General features: G+C 39.1%; 1 protein-coding gene across 1 annotated transcript in view; it reads left to right on the forward strand.

The window, feature by feature from the left end:
• The window catches only part of SHROOM4 (shroom family member 4), a 239,678-nt gene that overhangs the window by 33,788 nt on the left and 188,179 nt on the right, over positions 1–17,711 (forward strand). The window lies entirely within an intron of this gene.

Raw genomic sequence — 17,711 nt, forward strand, 5'->3', positions numbered from 1 at the left:
TACCAACAAAGGTCTGTCTAGTCAAAGCTATGGCTTTTCCAGTAGTCATATATGGATGTGAGATTTGGACCATAAAGAAAGCTGAGTGCCAAAGAATTGATGCTTTTGAACTGTGGTGTTGAAGAAGACTCTTGAGAGTCCCTTGGACTGCAAGGAGATCCAACCAGTCAATCCTAAAGGAACTCAAGCCTCAACATTCATTTGAAAGACTGATGCTAAAGCTGAAACTCCAATACTTTGGCCATCTGATTTGAATAACTGACACATTTGAAAAGACCCTGATTCTGGAAAAGATTGAAGGCAGGAGGAGAAGGGGACGACAGAGGCTGAGATGGTTGGATGGCATCACTGACTCAATGGACATGAGTTTGAGCAAGCTCCGGGAGTTGATGATGGACAGGGAAGCCTGGTGTGCTGCAGTCCACGGGGTCGCAAAGAGTGACCGACTAAACTGAACTGAAATTATACATGTGTAAATGCATATACAATTTGATGAGTTTTTACAATGCCCAAGAAACTATCACCATAATAACATTAATAAACATATGTATCACCCCAGAATTTTCTTTGTGCCCCTTCACTATCCACCCCAGAACTCCCAGGCAACTGCTTTCTATCACTATAGGTTAGTTGGCATTTTCTAGAATTTTATATCAACAGAATCATTTAGTATGTATTTTCTGTCTGTCTTCTTTCCCTCAGCATAAATATTTCTATGTTTTTCCATATTCTTACATGTATCAACAGTTTCTTTTTATTGCTGAGTATTATTCCAATGCATGACTGTACCACAGTTTGCTTATCCATTCAGTTGTTGAACATTTGGATTGTTTCTGGTTATTATAAATAGTTTTAGCTATTGTGAAGAAAACTGCTATATGTATAACAACATATACAAACTTTTTTTTCTTTGGTTAAATCTACAAGTGAAATGACTGTCATATGGTAGGTATATTTTTATTATTTTTAAAAGCTACCAAATTTCTAAAGTGGTTGAAAATATCTTACAGAAGCAGTATAACAGAGTTCCATTCCATACCAACACTTATTATGGTCATTTAGAAAAATCTACCCATTCTAGTAGGTGTGTATTGGTATTTCTTTGTAGTCTTAGTCTGTGATTTTCTGATAATTAGTGGTGTTGAGCATCTTTTCGTGTGCTTACTTGCCGTATCTTCTTTAGTAAAAGTCATGTCTGACTCTCTGCAACCCCATGGGACTATACAGTCCATGGAATTCTCCAGGCCAGAATACTGGAGTGGGTAGCCTTTCCCTTCTCCAGGGAATCTTCCCAACCCAACCCAGGGTTTGAACTGGGGTCTCCTGCATTGCAGGCGGATTCTTTTTTTTTCCCCCAATCACTTTTCTTAGTTGGAGGCTAATTACTTCACAATATTATAGTGATTTTTGCCATACATTGACATGAATCAGCCATGGATTTACATGTGTTCCCCATCCTGAACCCCCCTCCCACCTCCCTCCCATCCCATCCCTCTGGGTCATCCCAGTGCACCAGCCCAGAGCACTTGTCTCATGCATCCAACCTGGACTGGCGATCTGTTTCACACTTGATTCTTTACCAACTGAGCTATCAGGGAATTTTGCCCATTGTTATTGGTTTTTCTCTTCTGATAACTGAGTTGTAAGAGTTCTTTATATATTCTAGATACAAGTCATTTAATGGGTGTATGTGATCTGCAAATACTTTCTCCCAGTCTGTTATTTGTCTTTCCATTTGTAAAAGGGTTTTTTTTTAAAAGATGTCTATATCTCTGTCTCCATCTCTTTCTAGATCTGTCTCTCCATACTAGTGGGTGTGAAGTTATATCTCATTCTGTTTCTAATTTGCATTTCCTTTAATGACTAATGATACTGAGCAGCATCTTTTCATGTGCTTTTTGGCCATTTGTATATCTTCTTTGAAGAAATGTCTATTAAATCATCTAAACATTTTCTAAAAAGAGTAAAGGTTTTAATTTTGATAAAGTCCAGGTTAATTATTTTTTTAAAAAATTGTGATTTCAGCTTTTTCTGCTCTGTTTAAGAAGTCTTTGCCTTACCCAATGTAACTATGATTTCTCAGATATATTTTCTTTTATAAGTTATATAGTTTTAGCTCTTATACTTGGGTCTAGGATCCATTTTGGGTTAATTTTCGTTAGTTGTGTGAGGTAACAGCTGAGAGTTTTTGGTTTGCTCTTTGTTTTTATTTGTTTTGCATGTGAACATCCAATTGTTCCAGTAACATTTGTTGAAAGATTATCCTTCTATTTTAATAGTTTTAGTACCTCTATCAAAAATCAATTGACTTTATACAGATGGACACTCTAATATGTTATCTTTGACCTATATGTTTATCTTTATGCCAAAGCCACATTGTTTTGATTAATATATATTTATAATGTCTTGTATTCAAGTAGTGTAATCAATCTCTCCACCTTTGTTCTTCTTCAGAAGTGTTTATGCTATTTTCAGTTGTTTGAGTTTTCATATAATGTTTAGAATCAACTTGTCAATTTCTTTTTAAAAAGCCTCCTCAAATTTTGATTGGGATTACACTGTATCTGCAGATCATTTTGGGGAGAATTTACACCTTAAAAATACTGACTCTTCCAGTATAGGAACAGGGTACGTCTATTTAAATATTCTTTATCTCATCTATTTTTTGTAGTTTCAGTCTACAGCTCTAGGACATTTTTTGTCAAATTTATCCCTATTTCATATTTTTGATGCTATTATAAATGGTTTGTTTTTTGAAAATCCACTTTCTGATTCTCAATTGCTAGTACATAGAAATGTGATTGATTTATGTGTATCGATTTTGTGTCATGTAAACAGATGGTTAGATAGCATCACCGACTCAATGGACATGAATCTCAGCAAACTCTGAGAGACAGTGAAGGACAGGGAATCCTGGCATGCTGCAGTCCATAGGGTTGCCAAGACACGACTGGGCGACTGAACTACAATGACAGCAACCATGCTTATCTCACTTATTAGTTTTAGTTGCCTATTTGTAGATTTCTTAGAATTTTCTACCTGGGGTTCCCAGGTGGCACTAGTAGTAGAAAAACCTGCCTGCAATGTTAGAGACATGGGTTCGATTCCTGGGTTGGGAAGATCCCCTGGAGGAGGGAATGGCTACCCACTCCAGTATTCTTGCCTGGAGAACCCCATGGACAGAGGAGCCTGGCGGGATACAGTCCATAGAGTCGCACAGAGTCAGACACAACTGAAGTGATTTAGCACAAGTGAAGCGATTTAGCACAATTGAAGCAATTTAGAATTTTCTACCTAACTGATCATATCATCTGTAAGTTAAGATGATTTCACTTCTCTTCATATCAATAACTAGCAGTGTGCAAGTTAGATGTGTTATGTAACTTTTCTTGAACCTCAGTTTCCTCATCACTAATATGGAGATCATAGTAGTACCTACCCCTAGAGTTTTTGTGAGAATTAAATGAGATAATGTTACTAGTACAGGACCTGGCAGAATGTAACTCCTAAATGTTCATCTTTTGGGCCCTCCTTCTAGCCAACATCCTTAGTAAGTGATGTTCTCCAAATATTAATTTTCTTTTAAAATATTTGTTATCAATTACTTTATCCAAATCTAAAAACAAACATTGTCAGACCATTCTAAACTTTGTAGTATATATACATAATAATAATTTCTATGCATTATATATATAATAATACATATAACATTTATAGTATATATCTTATTTATAATATTTGTATTATACATAATATAAACTATGTAATATATTTTCTAAGTATACTAATTGATGAATTTGGACTTTGTTTATTGGTTATAAATTTACCATTTTAAGCCTTTTCCTGGACTTTCTTCAGCTTGATGCTGTTGTCCCTGAGACGTGATGACCAGATGACCTGTACACAGTTATCCCAGATGAGGATAAATCTTGAAGGAAGGAACTGAGGGCAGAGTAAGGTGAGGGAGTCAGGGAAGGGGACCTCTAATTATTTTTTCTATTCCTGACATGCTTAGACCCATACTTATTTTGACTGAAAGAACAAATTAGGCTGGTGTCAGTCTACAGTAAACTGTCTACAGTGAATTCCAGATCTCTTTTCTTATTCAGAACTGATAGTTTAGAGCCCATATTCCCAGAGGCAGAACCCTTTACTACCAAAGAAATCATAAAAAGCGTTAATTACCTTATACTTGTCCCTTTTGAGACTGTATTTAGAGTAGTTGGGAGGTCTCTTGGTCTCTCAGCATTCAAGTATAAGTATCCTGGGTCAGACAAAAGCCTCTTTGGGAGTGTCCAACCACCCCCATCATTGCACTCCCATCCCTGTCCCTCTAACCAAGAGCACTCACTGGAAATATATGAATATTTATAGAGTTGCCTGCCTATGCTCTCTGCTCCTCTTTAACTTGCAGTGGACTTCATCCCTACTTATGTGACCAGTGTGGAGCAAAAGTAAGAATTTTTGTTTAGAAAAATAGAGATGTCTATATCAGATTGACCTTTTCATGTTAATCTCCTATTATCATCCTAGTCTAAATTAGAACAGAAAGATGTAGAATGAAGGAAAATTTGCAGCTTAACTCAGTATAGTTTGATGAGCCTTCCGCCGGAGAAGAGAATATATACCTGAGTGATTTCAAATTAATTCTAATAGTTGGAAGGATAGGAGGTGTAGGTGGTGATACGTAGAGGAGAATTATGCTCAGGTTGGAGTTCAGTTTGGGACTTTACTATGGGGAGGATTGGAGGAATCCTAGTAGCCTGGCTATTTAAGTTCCCCAGTGATTCTGCATATACATAGGCAGGCCCCTGTCTGTTTTCTAACTTATTTTACCCCAAACTGCTTATGCATTCAGTGAACCAAAGTTTGGCATCTCTTATGTGTGTAAGGCTCCTTCTGAAACTTTGGTAATTTCCTTCTCTGCCTATTTGTTTTATTTTTTTTTGGGGGGGGGGAGCATTTTTTTTTTTTTTTTGGTTTAGCAAATTGACTATTTGAGATAATTATTCAATTCACCTCAAGTATAGAATTAGAAATGGAGAGCATGTATGGTCCCTGACTTCAGGGTACTTTATCCCATCCCTCTCCACCTTCACCACATTTTTAGTTTATGTAAAGCAGAATAACCCTACAGTCCACAGTTGAAATTATTACTTACATGATCTTACTTTGACTTATTGCTTTGGGCAAGTTCCTACTGTTCTTTAGGCCTCATTTCCTTCATCTGTTGTGAATAGTGAAAACTAAGGTTGCTAAGGACCCTGGCAGCCTCATTCTGATCCTTTTTCTTTTCCCTTTGCGAATGTGATATGGGGCTTAATAAATTATTTAGAATGCTAGCAATTTTATTTTCAAATTAAAACAATATTAAACTACCCATTTGACTCTTAACCCTGTTGGGAGTTTTAGCTTCACAGGCACCAATATCTTAGTATTATTATAAGATATATGTTCTTGAAAAGAGATCAAGTGAGTTAGAGATTAAATAGCTGGATCTATTTGGGGTTGGCACTTTAATATTTATCTCTGTAGCTGTGTGTGTGTGTGTGTATACGCACTCAGTCAAGTCTCATTCTGTGACTCCATGGACTGTAGCCTGTCAGGCTCCTGTGTTTATGAAACCCTCTGAGGACTCAGTCTCCTGAGCTGCCACTAGCCTGTATGGTGCTTTTATGTCAATTATAAAGTGATGCTCCTTTCTTCATGCGACATTCAGCCTGGTGGAGAGGTACCAGGCTTGCCAAGTGGAACCCAGGTTTCGATTTATTCCCTCAGCTTGGGAACCTTATGCAGTGCTTGGATGCTATGCAATTTCTTTAATAGCACTTTTCATAATATCCTTTTCAGGTAGGACTCAATTTTATTGTTGTTCTAACCCTTTAAAATTGAGTTTTCCAATCAGGTCTTATCACTGCGGACATGGACTCAATTTCAACTGCAGCATCCTTTGAGGCTGCCATGCAATCTTTGGTTCTTTTTACTTGCTTTCTTACCCTTTGCCTGGAATACCATATTGTTGATCCTAGGTCCCATGACCTCCGCCTACTTTTTGATTGGCTTTTAAAAATTATCTTATTCATTTAGGTGACTAATGTTCTCTTACCTGTATGCACAGAGAATTCTGTGTCTGTTTTCCTGCTCTTGGTATACACAGGGCCGATTCAGTACTCTTTTACATACTTCCTCACCCAAAGGATTTATTACTAAGCAGCCATACAAAGAGGTCCTCACCCATGTGTCAAACACCATATTGGGAGCTTGCTATATATATATATCTTTGGCCTCTGGGCCTTTTCTCTTTACAAGATGCTGTCACTGCTTGCTATGAGTTTGGAACACTCCCCAAGGCCCTCACTTACCCCACCACTTTGCGGTCTTTTCAACAGGAGGGGAGCAGTACACTACTTTCCTAGCTTTGGCCCTAATCTCAGGTATTATCTTCCTCTGACTTCTCTTAAGAACAGTGTGTGGTTTGCCTTAAGTACTGGTGGTGGTGATGATGGTCACCAGGTGAATCCCTGGGTAACAATGTCCAGGACAGGAATGTTGCAGACACATTGTGGGCCTCTCATCTTTCTGTGTGTTTCAAATTCTATGATTCCCATGTAGAAATAACTGTACCTAAATTCCTGTCGAGGGATAGTCCAGGTAACTGGGGATACAGACAAGTTTTCATTACCCATTTCTTAGCCTGGAATACTGAGGGAGAAATTCCAGATGACTGCCTTTGGCTTAACCTCCACAAAATATCTGCTTTGTGTTTAGGTTACTGAGTACAGTATCCATAATACTATTTTAATTATTCAGTCAGTGAACCTGTGAACTCTTACAGTGCTAGATCTTTTCCAAAATCCGGGAACTCCAAACATTTCAAGCCATTAACTTTAACCTCATTCTTTATTATCTCTTAAACACATCAACTCTTTCTTTCTTCTGTTGCCTTTAAAGGCCCCTGCTTATACACTTTAGAGAACACGGACTCTGAAATCCTTCAGGCCTGCATTCAAATTTAGCTGTTTAAACTCTACCTTCTATAAAAGAAGACTACTACCAATCTCACTGAAGAGTTGTGAGAAGTTAACTACTGAACCTGAGTACCACAACTACTGAAGCCCACACACTTTAGAGCTGGCATGCTGGAACAAGAGAAGCCACCACAATGAAAAGCCCATGCACCACAACTAGAGAGTAGCCTCTGCTCACTGCAACTAGAGAAAGCCCACACAGCAATGAAGACCAGTGCAGCCAAGAATAAAAATAATAATAATAAAAAAACATATATAGTGGTAATTGTGGTAGATGCTCTTTAAGCACTTCCTAATGTTTCACTCATTTAATTCTCACATAATTGAATATTTTTTAGTATCTCCATTTTACAAATGAGCAAATTGAGGAATATAGAGATTAAGTGCCCAAGATCACTTAGCTGTAAAGTTCAGTTCAGACACTCAGTCGTGTCCGACTCTTTGAGATCCCATGGACTGTAACATGCCAGGCTTCCCTGTCCATTACCAACTCCTGGAGCTTGCTCAAATTCATGTCCATTGAGTTGGTGATGCTGTCCAACCATCTCATCCTCTGTCATCCCCTTCTCCTCCTGCCTTCAATCTTTCCCAGAATCAGGGTCTTTTCCAGTGAGTCAATTCTTCGCATCAGGTGGCCAAAGTATTGGAGTTTCAGCTTCAACATCAGTCTTTCCAATGAATATTCAGAACTGATTTCCTTTGGTTGGATCTCCTTGCTGTCCAAGGGACTCTCCAGAGTCTTCTCCAACACCACAGTTCAAAAGCATCAATTCTTTAGCGCTCAACTTTCTTTATAGCCCAACTCTCACATGCATACATGACTGCTGGGGGAAAAAAAAACATAGCTTTGACTAGATGGACCTTTGTTGGCAAAGTAATGTCTCTGCTTTTTAACATGCTGTCTAGGTTGATCATAGCTTTTCTTCCAAGGAGCAAGCGTCTTTTAATTTCATGGCTGCAGTCACCATCTGCAGTGATTTTGGAGCCCAAGAAAATAGTCTGTCACTGTTTCCATTGTTTCCCCATCTATTTGCCATGAAGTGATGGGACCAGATACCATGATCTTAGTTTTTGAATGTTGAGTTTTAAGCCAGCTTTTTCACTCTTCTCTTTCACCCTCATCAAGAGGCTTTTTAGTTCCTCTTCACTTTCTGCATAAAGGGTGGTGTCATCTGTGTATCTGAGGTTATTGATATTTCTCCTGGAAATCTTGATTCCAGCTTGTGCTTCATCCAGCCTGGCATTTTGCATGATGTACTCTGCATGTAAATTAAATAAACAGGGTGACAATATACAGCCTTGACATACTCCTTTCCCAATTTGGAACCAGTCTGTTGTTCCATGTCCAGTTCTAACTGTTGCTTCTTGACCTGCATACAGATTTCTCAGAAGGCAGGTAATGTGGTCTGGTATTCCCATCTCTTTCAAAATTTTCCACAGTTTCTTGTGATCTACACAGTCAAGGCTTTGGCATAGTCAATAAAACAGAAGTAGATGTTTTTATGGAATTCTCTTGCTTTTTCTATGATTCAACGGATGTTGGCAATTTGATCTGGTTCCTCTGCCTTTTCTGAACTTAGCTTGAACATCTGGAAGTTCACAGTTCACATAGTGTTGAATCCTGGCTTGGAGAATTTTGAGCATTATTTGCTAGTGTGTGAGATGAGTACAGTTGTGCGATAGTTTGAACATTCTTTGGCATTGCCTTCTTTGGAATTGGAGTGAAAATTGGCCTTTTCCAGTTCTGTGGACACTGCTGAGTTTTCCAAATCTGCTGGCATGTTGAATGAAGTTTAAAAGAATCATCTTTTAGGATTTGAAATAGCTCACCTGGAACCTCCACTAGCTTTTTTCATAGTGATGCTTCCTAAGGCCCATTTCACTTGGCATTCCAGGATGTCTGGCTCTAATGGAATGATCGCACCATTGTGGTTATCTGGTTCATGAAGATCTTTTTTGTATAGTTCTGTGTATTCTTGCCACCTCTTCTTAATATCTTCTGCTTCTGTTAGGTCCGTACCATTTCTGTCCTTTATTGTGCCCATCTTTGCATGAAATGTTCCCTTGGTATCTCTAATTTTCTTGAAGAGATCTCTAGTCTTTCCCATTCTATTGTTTTCCTCTATTTCTTTGCACTGATCACTGAGGAAGGCTTTCTTATCTCTCCTTGCTATTCTTTGGAACTCTGCATTCAGATGGGTATATCTTTCCATTTTCTCCTTTGCCTTTAGCTTCTCTTCTTTTCTCAGCTATTTGTAAGGCCTCCTCAGACAACCATTTTGCCTTTTTGCATTTCTTTTTCTTGGGAATGGTTTTGATCACTGCCTCCTGTACAATGTCACGAACCTCTGTCCATAGTTTTTCAGGCACTCTATCTATCAGATCTAATCCCTTGAATCTATTTGCCACTTCCACTGTATAATAGTAAGGGATTTGATTTAGATTATACTTGAATGGTCTTGTGGTTTTACCTACTTTCTTCAAGTTAAGTCTGAATTTGGCAATAAGGAGTTCATGATCTGAGCCACAGTCAGCTCCTGGTCTTGTTTTTGTTAACTGTATAGAGCTTCTCCATCTTTGGCTGCAAAGAATATAATCAATCTGATTTCAGTATTGACCATCTGGTGATGTCCATGTGTAGAGTCGTCTCTTGTGTTGTTGGAAGAGGGTGTTTGCTATGACCAGTGCATTCTCTTGGCAAAACTGTTAGCCTTTGCCCTGCTTCATTTTGTACTCCAAGGCCAAATTTGCCTGTTACTCCAGGTATCTCTTGACTTCCTACTTTTGCATTCCAGTCCCTATGATGAAAAGGACATCTTTTTTGGGGTGTTAGTTCTAGAAGGTCTTATAGGTCTTCATAGAACCATTCAGCTTCAGCTTCTTCAGCATTACTGGTTGGGACATAGACTTGGATTACTGTGTTATTGAATGGTTTGCCTTGCAAACGAAAAGCTGGAAAATAGTGCAGCTAGATTCTCAGGCTGGCAACTTCATATCTCATATTCTTAACCATTGTGCCATATTAAATACATTTGATCACAGTAGCTTTTAAATATGGGCTTTAGAGCTATTTTGAGTTGATGATCAGTTACTGAGGACCTCCTGGATTATAGGAGTTGAGACAAAGGAAAAATGTAACAACATTGTTTTTTTTCTGAGTAGTTTTTCCATCAAAAAAATTTGTCCTCTGTCAAAATTATTTGAAGAAAATATTATCCTTCAATTCCACTTTATTTATTAAAAATTTTATTGGAGAATATCTGATTTACAATGTTATATTAGTTGCAGGTATACAGCAAAATGATTCACTTATACATATACATACATTCATTCTTTTGCAGATAATTTTCCCTTATAGGTTATGTGAGTTAGTTTTAAACAGTCTTACCATCCAAGAAAAGAGATGGACAAACACTTGAGAGAGGCATAAGCACAGCTTGAAAAGAGTAAATGACTGTTAGTTAATTATAGCTGTCAACACTTCACTTTACCTTGACAGCTTTAGGGCCTCCTTGGCCAGTGCATCTCAGACATTACTGTGCATACAAATCACCTGGATACTCTTAAATGCAGACTTTGATTCAATAGGTCTGGCTGAAGCCAGAGATTCTGTCTGTCTAAAAACTCCTCGGTGAGACTGATGATACTGGTCCAGAGACCACACTTTAAGTAGAAGGCTATGACACATCAAGGGTCTACTGTGTAATAATACCATACTTTCTAGTTAAGCAAAGACCTGTTGAAGACTTTTAAGCTGATTACATTGGGACTAGTATGGTAGTTGGAGAATGTCATAGAAAAAATTGATTTAAAAATTGGTGTGATATGTGAAGAGTACCTGGGAACCTGTGGGAGTCTGAGCTAAGGATTAATAGAGTCTGAAAGGTGATTCTTGGTGCTTTGTGGGGGGTGGGTAGTGGGGGCCAGAGCCTGGAGGATGTCCAGCTCAGAGACTAGTGTGGTAATTCAGACAATGAGAAGGTAAGGCCTGGAGTGTGATTATGGCAGTGGAAATGGGCAGGAAGAGACAGATTGGCCCCAAGAGAGACTGGCTCCAAGAGAGATTGATTTCTGCAAACCATCAAAAATTTAGCACCCTTAGAATCTCCTCAGTAATAGTTCAGAAGTGAAGAGTACTCTAAGGTTTGAAAAATCACTTCCATGTCCATTATCTCATTTCATCAGCACAGCAACTATGGGAGATTAGTAGCTACTTTCACCCCCATTTTACAAATAAAACTGAGATAAAAGTAAAGTTCAAAACTGTAAAAAAAGGAAAACAAAAAAAACCTGAGATAATGTAACAGCAACTTAAACTATGTCTGAGAAAAGGCAAAGCTAATTGCCAGAGAAAAGACCCTGTGAAAAGGGTCACAATTATTCATCTTGTTTTTATAAATTGATTTTTTTCTCATTAAGAATAATATATTTTGATTATAAAAGTAATATATATTTGAGGTCATACTACTTGGCTATATTGTCTGTATTCTTAAATTCTTCCACTTAACTTATTATGGCTCTTTTTCCTTGTCATTAGGAACTTTATAAAACTTATTTTAGATTACTGTGTAGTAAAGCCCCATATGGATGCATTATAGTTTAATTTACTCCTTACTTATAATTGACCTTTTAGATTTCCTTTTTTTTTTGCTATTATAAATAACATTGTGGAGAACATCTTTGCACATTTATCTTGGTCCAAGCGTCTGATAATTTACTTAAAGATGTATCAACTCTTTTAAGAAGTCTTCTACTGAGTTACAGCTGGCTGATTTAATGGTTGATAAAAGATTGGGTCCGCCTAGGGCTTGAGGAGTTACCCAAGCATCTCTCATTGTCTCAGTTGACATAGTGAGTTCTTACTGGGCTACAGGATTCAGAAAATCATTCTGCTATCATCACTGAGCTTGGCTCTCCTCATGGGAGTCCATTATGCACTGGGGTTGAAGTGAGACAATGGGAAGAAATGAAATAGAAGGCCTAACTCCTGCCTGCAAGGGGTTTATCAGCTTTTTGGGGACAGACAGATGTGGGATTCTTAAGGAACAGATCAAATCAAAACGCCAGTGTATGTAGCTTGAAAGTCTGTAGAGAAAAGCAGATACCTTTATGCTATTATAGGTGATTTTGTTTTCTTCTTGCTTATCTCTATTTTCTGCCGTATCTATATGGAAGAGTTGGGAAGGAGTGTTGTATGGATCTGGAGGCTGAGTTGAACTGAAATTCTGTCAGTTACTTCTTGTGTAACCTCAGACAAGTTATTGAACCTCTCCATGCCTAATTTTTCATCTGTGGATTGTGGATAATAATAAAATTTATATGCAGATTTTCTGATGTGAAGAAACAATCTAAACTAGTAAGTGCTTAGTCCTGTATTTGGTGTACAGAAATGCTGATTGCTACATAATAACTACTGTGTAATGTTATTATTAATAGTCAGACACAACTGAGTGACTGAACTGAACTGATTAATATATTGGTATTATTTAAATAAAGTTAAAATATATAGGCAATTATATATGTATGTGTGTATACATCTGTATATTCTGTTTTAAATATAACTATATATACACATCTATATTTATAGTTATATTTAGAAAGAATAAAATAGGAATATCAGGAAGCCTAGAAATCCAGTTTTGATTGTCTCTAGTTCAGGAAAGAAGTTTTCTTAGACCACCAAGGCAAAGTTGCTGCTGCCTCCCCCTCCTGCCACCACCAGTATTGGGTCGTTGGCTTCTTAACTGTGCAGGACTGGCATTAGGATGTGTTGAAAGACTACAAGTTGTGGAACCACAAGTTCAGAGCACAGAAGATCTCTTTTCTAGCCATGTAATTGTTGTTTAGTAGCTAAGTTGTCTCCAACTCTTTTGCTGGAGCCTGGGGAGGCTCCTCCGTCCATGAGATTTCCCAGGCAAGAATATTGGAGTGGGTTGCCATTTCCTTTCCAGGAAATCTTCCCGACCCAGGGGTTGAACTCACATCTCCTGTATTGGCAGGCAGATTCTTCACCACTGAACTGCCTGGAAAACCCAGCCATGTAATTAACCTGAGTAATTTCTGTGAAGCAACTCCCTATGTTTCAATTTCCTCGTCTGTTAGATGGCAATCATTCTTAGGTCACAGGATTGTTGTAGGGACAATTAAATTGAGTAATAATGGTTATGTTTGGTCCATGGTTGAGTACAAATTCTTTACTTTTCCTTTCTTTTCTCGTTGGAATTTCTACCAGGCTTTTGCAATGCCATACCCTTCACCTCTTCTCCTAGCCCGGACTAGACATCACCTCCCTCACATCTCATGCCTCAACAAGACTTTGGCTCCTAAATCAAGGCTTTGGCTTGTTCTCCTTTTTTTGTCACCCATTGTCAGATATTGGTCTTATAACTTAAGTAAGTTAAAAATGTCCTTTTTTACCAGCTATTCAGAATTTTGCTTCCCAGACTGTTTCTTCAACCTCCTTCATACCTTCCCTTGTCAGCATGTCATTTATTTCTCTTTACTTGCCTCAGACTTACCCCACCTCCAGGTCATTAGAGGTGGGGACTGGGGGTTTTCCCATGATTAAAGCCAAACATTTTTCCAGGTTTGGAGTCCTTGCTCTGGCACTGTTCCAAAAAACTGAACTGTCTACTGGTTAACACCCCCCTTCCCTGGCTCCACACTCTGTATTCACACCTAGAGTTCTTTTCTCCTGTGTACGATCTTTAATCCATACTGGGTCTGCCTCTGGTCTGGCCTGGTTGGTGTTGATTTTTTTCTTTTCTTTCTTTCTTCCTTCCTTTCTTTTTTTTGTGCTTCTGGACCAAGCAATGTGCAGCACATTGCTGCAATAGAAAAAGCCCCTTAAATCCACCGACTCACCTACTCAAAGCCCAGTATCAGCTACTCCTAAGGGACTAGGCTGCTAGTTACTGCAGTTGACCACTACATAGCCCTAAACATGTTCTAGGCCCAAATGGGTATTTTTCTCTGCTCTCTGGACCTAGCATTTTTGAGATGCCAACCAAGTATCCAAGAACTTGGAGCAGATCCAAAGCTGAAGTTTCAGGAGGGCATTGGCATTGCCTGTTTACAGGTACCTCAGTAAGAATACTGGGAAACAAGAGAGGAAAAAGAAAAATATTGTCTACATAGGGAGGGTGATTTAAGATGTGAGGGTCAATTTGTGAAATGATTATATGACAGGATTACATTTTGCCAGAATGATGTTGAAGAGATCAGCCTTTTGTGGGTTTATTTTTAATTGTCCTTTGTATATTTCATATGAAGAATCCAGGGCCAACCAATAGTTTTCCTCCGGACATGTAAGCTTCTTTCCTTTTATCAGATCAAAGTTTTAGAGCCTATAGTGTTTGCTTTTATGCCTTGGCTGCTAGGAAAGTTGGAACAAATTTGAGTTTTCAATGAAGCATATATCAACAAAAGGTTTCCTTCTTTTAAAATATAATTATCTCCACCTCTGTTTTTTTAAACCTCTTTTAATTTTATGGTCCTGTGATATAAGAATTTTTATTGTAAGGCACTTCAAATATTTTTGGATACAAGTAGGGCTTCCCTGATGGCTCAATGGGTAAAGAATCCACCTGCAATGCAGGAGACACAGGAGACATGGGTTTGATCCCTGGGTCGGGAAGATCCCCTGGAGGAGGGCATGGCAACCCACTCCAGTATTCTTTCCTGGAGAAATCCATGAACAGAGGAGCCTGGAAGGCTATAGTCCATGGGGTTGAAAAGAGTCAGACACGACTTAGCGTCTAACACACGGGGGCACACACACATACACACACACACCTGGTTGGAAGGTCTTGTCATCTTTGGTTGTTGTTGTTGTTGTTGTTGTTTGCAGTCCTGGAAAGTATGAAAAAGTTTAAGGGAGATTCCTTAGTCTTCCTTGAATGGGGCAACAGACCTTAAAGGGAGAAGCACCCCTGAAAGGTTAGCTTAGGTGGAGACAGGGAGCTGTGCGTGGTCTTTGGCATTTTGCTTTTCAGCTCTGTTCTCTACTCCCAAGTTGGTCTTTTATGAAATTAGATGCAGGTGGTTCAGGTGAAAAATAGCACATTTTGGACACTTTTAATGAGTGCTATTGCTGCTTGACACCATTCTAAAACACTGGGGAGGCTGAGTTCAGTCTTCTTCAGCATGAACTTTGTAATATGCAATGATGGGGAACTTGGGTCCTAGCTTCCTATATCACCCCAAGGAATGCAGCCGTGAGTCCTCAGTTTGGGAACTCAAGGAGACAAGTGACCTTCAGTTAGCAGCTTGGAGGTCTGCACCAGTACAGGGAGCTTGTTCTGTAGACTGGGCTTTCTTGTCTGTTCAGTTCAGTTCAGTTCCTCAGTTATTTCTGACTCTTTGCGAAGCCATGAACCACAGCCCGTCAGGCCTCCCTGTCCATCACAAACTCCCGGAGTCCACCCAAACCCATGTCCATTGAATCGGTGATGCCATCCAACCATCTCATCCTCTGTCATCCCCTTCTCCTCCTGCCCTCAATCTTTCCCAGCATCAGGGTCTTTTCAAATGAGTCAGCTCTCTGCATCAGGTGACCAAAGTATTGGAGTTTCAGCTTCAACATCAGTCCTTCCAATGAACACCCAGGACTGATCTCCTTTAGGATGGACTGGTTGGATCTCCTTGCAGTCCAAGGGACTCTCAAGAGTCTTCTCCAACACCACAGTTCAAAAGCATCAATTCTTTGTGGCGCTCAGCTTTCTTTATAGTCCAACTCTCACATCCATACATGACCACTGGAAAAACCATAGCCTTGACTAGACGGACCTTTGTTGGCAAAGTAATGTCTCTGCTTTTTAATATGCTGTCTAGGTTGGTCATAGCTTTCCTTCCAAGGAGTAAGCGTCTTTTAATTTCATGGCTGCAGTCACCATCTGCAGTGATTTTGGAGCCCAGAAAAATAAAGTCAGCCACTGTTTCCACTGTTTCCCCATCTATTTGCAATGAAGTGATGGAACCAGATGCCATGATCTTGGTTTTCTGAATGTTGAGCTTTAAACCAGCTTTTTCACTCTCCTCTTTCACTTTCATCAAGAGGCTCTTTAGTTCTTCTTCACTTTCTGCCATAAGGTGGTGTCATCTGCATATCTGAGGTTATTGATATTTCTCCCGGCAATCTTGATTCCAGCTTGTGCTTCCTCCAGCCCAGCGTTTCTCATGATATACTCTGCATATAAGTTAAATAAGCAGGGTGACAATATACAACCTTGACTTACTCCTTTCCCAATTTAGAACCAGTCTGTTGTTCCATGTCCAGCCCTAAATGTTGCTTCCTGACCTGCATATAGGTTTCTCAAGAGGCAGGTCAGGTGGTCTGGTATTCCCATCCCTTTCAGAATTTTCCACAGTTTATTGTGATCCACACAGTCAAAGGCTTTGGCATAGTCAATAATGCAGAAATAGATGTTTTTCGGGAACTCTTTTGCTTTTTTGATGATCCAGCAGGTTGGCAATTTGATCTCTGGTTCCTCTGCCTTTTCTAAACCAGCTTGAACGTCTGGAAGTTCACGGTTCACATATTGCTAAAGCCTGGCTTAGAGAATTTTGAGCATTACTTTACTAGCGTGTGAGATGAGTGCAATTGTGTGGTAGTTTGAGCATTCTTTGGCATTGCCTTTCTTTGGGATTGGAATGAAAACTGACCTTTTCCAGTCCTGTGGCCACTGCTGAGTTTTCCAAATTTGCTGGCATATTGAGTGCAGCACTTTCACAGCATCATCTTTTAGGATTTGAAATAGCTCAATAGTAGGTGTATCCTACCTCAAATGAGAGACAACTTTGCCTCAGGGGACAGGTATCACCACTATGAGGTTAATTTTCCTAAAGACCCATTTTGATAGTGTCACTTTTCTTCTCACCACTCTTCCTTGGATCTGCCTCATGCTCATCCCTTTTGATCCATCTTGCTTATTGTGCCCTGGTTATTCCTTTTAGCTAAAACCTAATTTATTTACCAGAAAGGAAGTACCTCTCACAGAGTTGTACAAGGAGATTTGGTATCAGTCAGACCTGGGTTTAAACTTCGGTTTTGTCACACTGAAGCAGAAGGAGCTGACCCTTTCTGAACTTCATTTTCTCATCTCTAAGATGAGGTCAAGTGTACTTCTCTGATAGGGTTCTTGTGAAGCTTAGTATATTAAGGCAAGATCTATCATTTATTGGGCATATATTAATAATCTTCATATCATCATTATTAACTTATGTACCCTTTAAGACAGGTGCTAAAAATGCCACACAAGACAGAAAAAATTATGAATTATTGGAGATTCCCCCTGAAAACTCCTTGTATTGCAATAACACTACATCTATGTATAGAACCCTAGACAGTAATTCTTTAAAGTTTGTGAGTCTCTGATCTGGACTAAAGAAGGGACTAGGATCCTTATTCTCTTATTGGCTTCGAAGAAGCAAGCTGCCATGAATATGACTTACCTATGAAGAAGACCATATGACAAGCAAATGAAGGCAGTCTATAGCTGACAATCAGCAAGACTCCAAGAGCCTACAAGGAACTGAATTCTGTCAACAGTCACATGAGCTTGGAAGCAGATTCTTTCCTAGTTGAGCCTCAGATGAGACCTTAGCCCTGACCAACACCTTGATTAAAGCCTTACAAGCAACCCAGCTAAGCCATGGCTGGAAAGTGACCCACAGAAACTGAGA

This window comes from Odocoileus virginianus, unplaced genomic scaffold (genome assembly GCF_023699985.2).
Source record: "Odocoileus virginianus isolate 20LAN1187 ecotype Illinois unplaced genomic scaffold, Ovbor_1.2 Unplaced_Contig_18, whole genome shotgun sequence".
NCBI classification, from domain to species: Eukaryota; Metazoa; Chordata; class Mammalia; order Artiodactyla; family Cervidae; genus Odocoileus; species Odocoileus virginianus.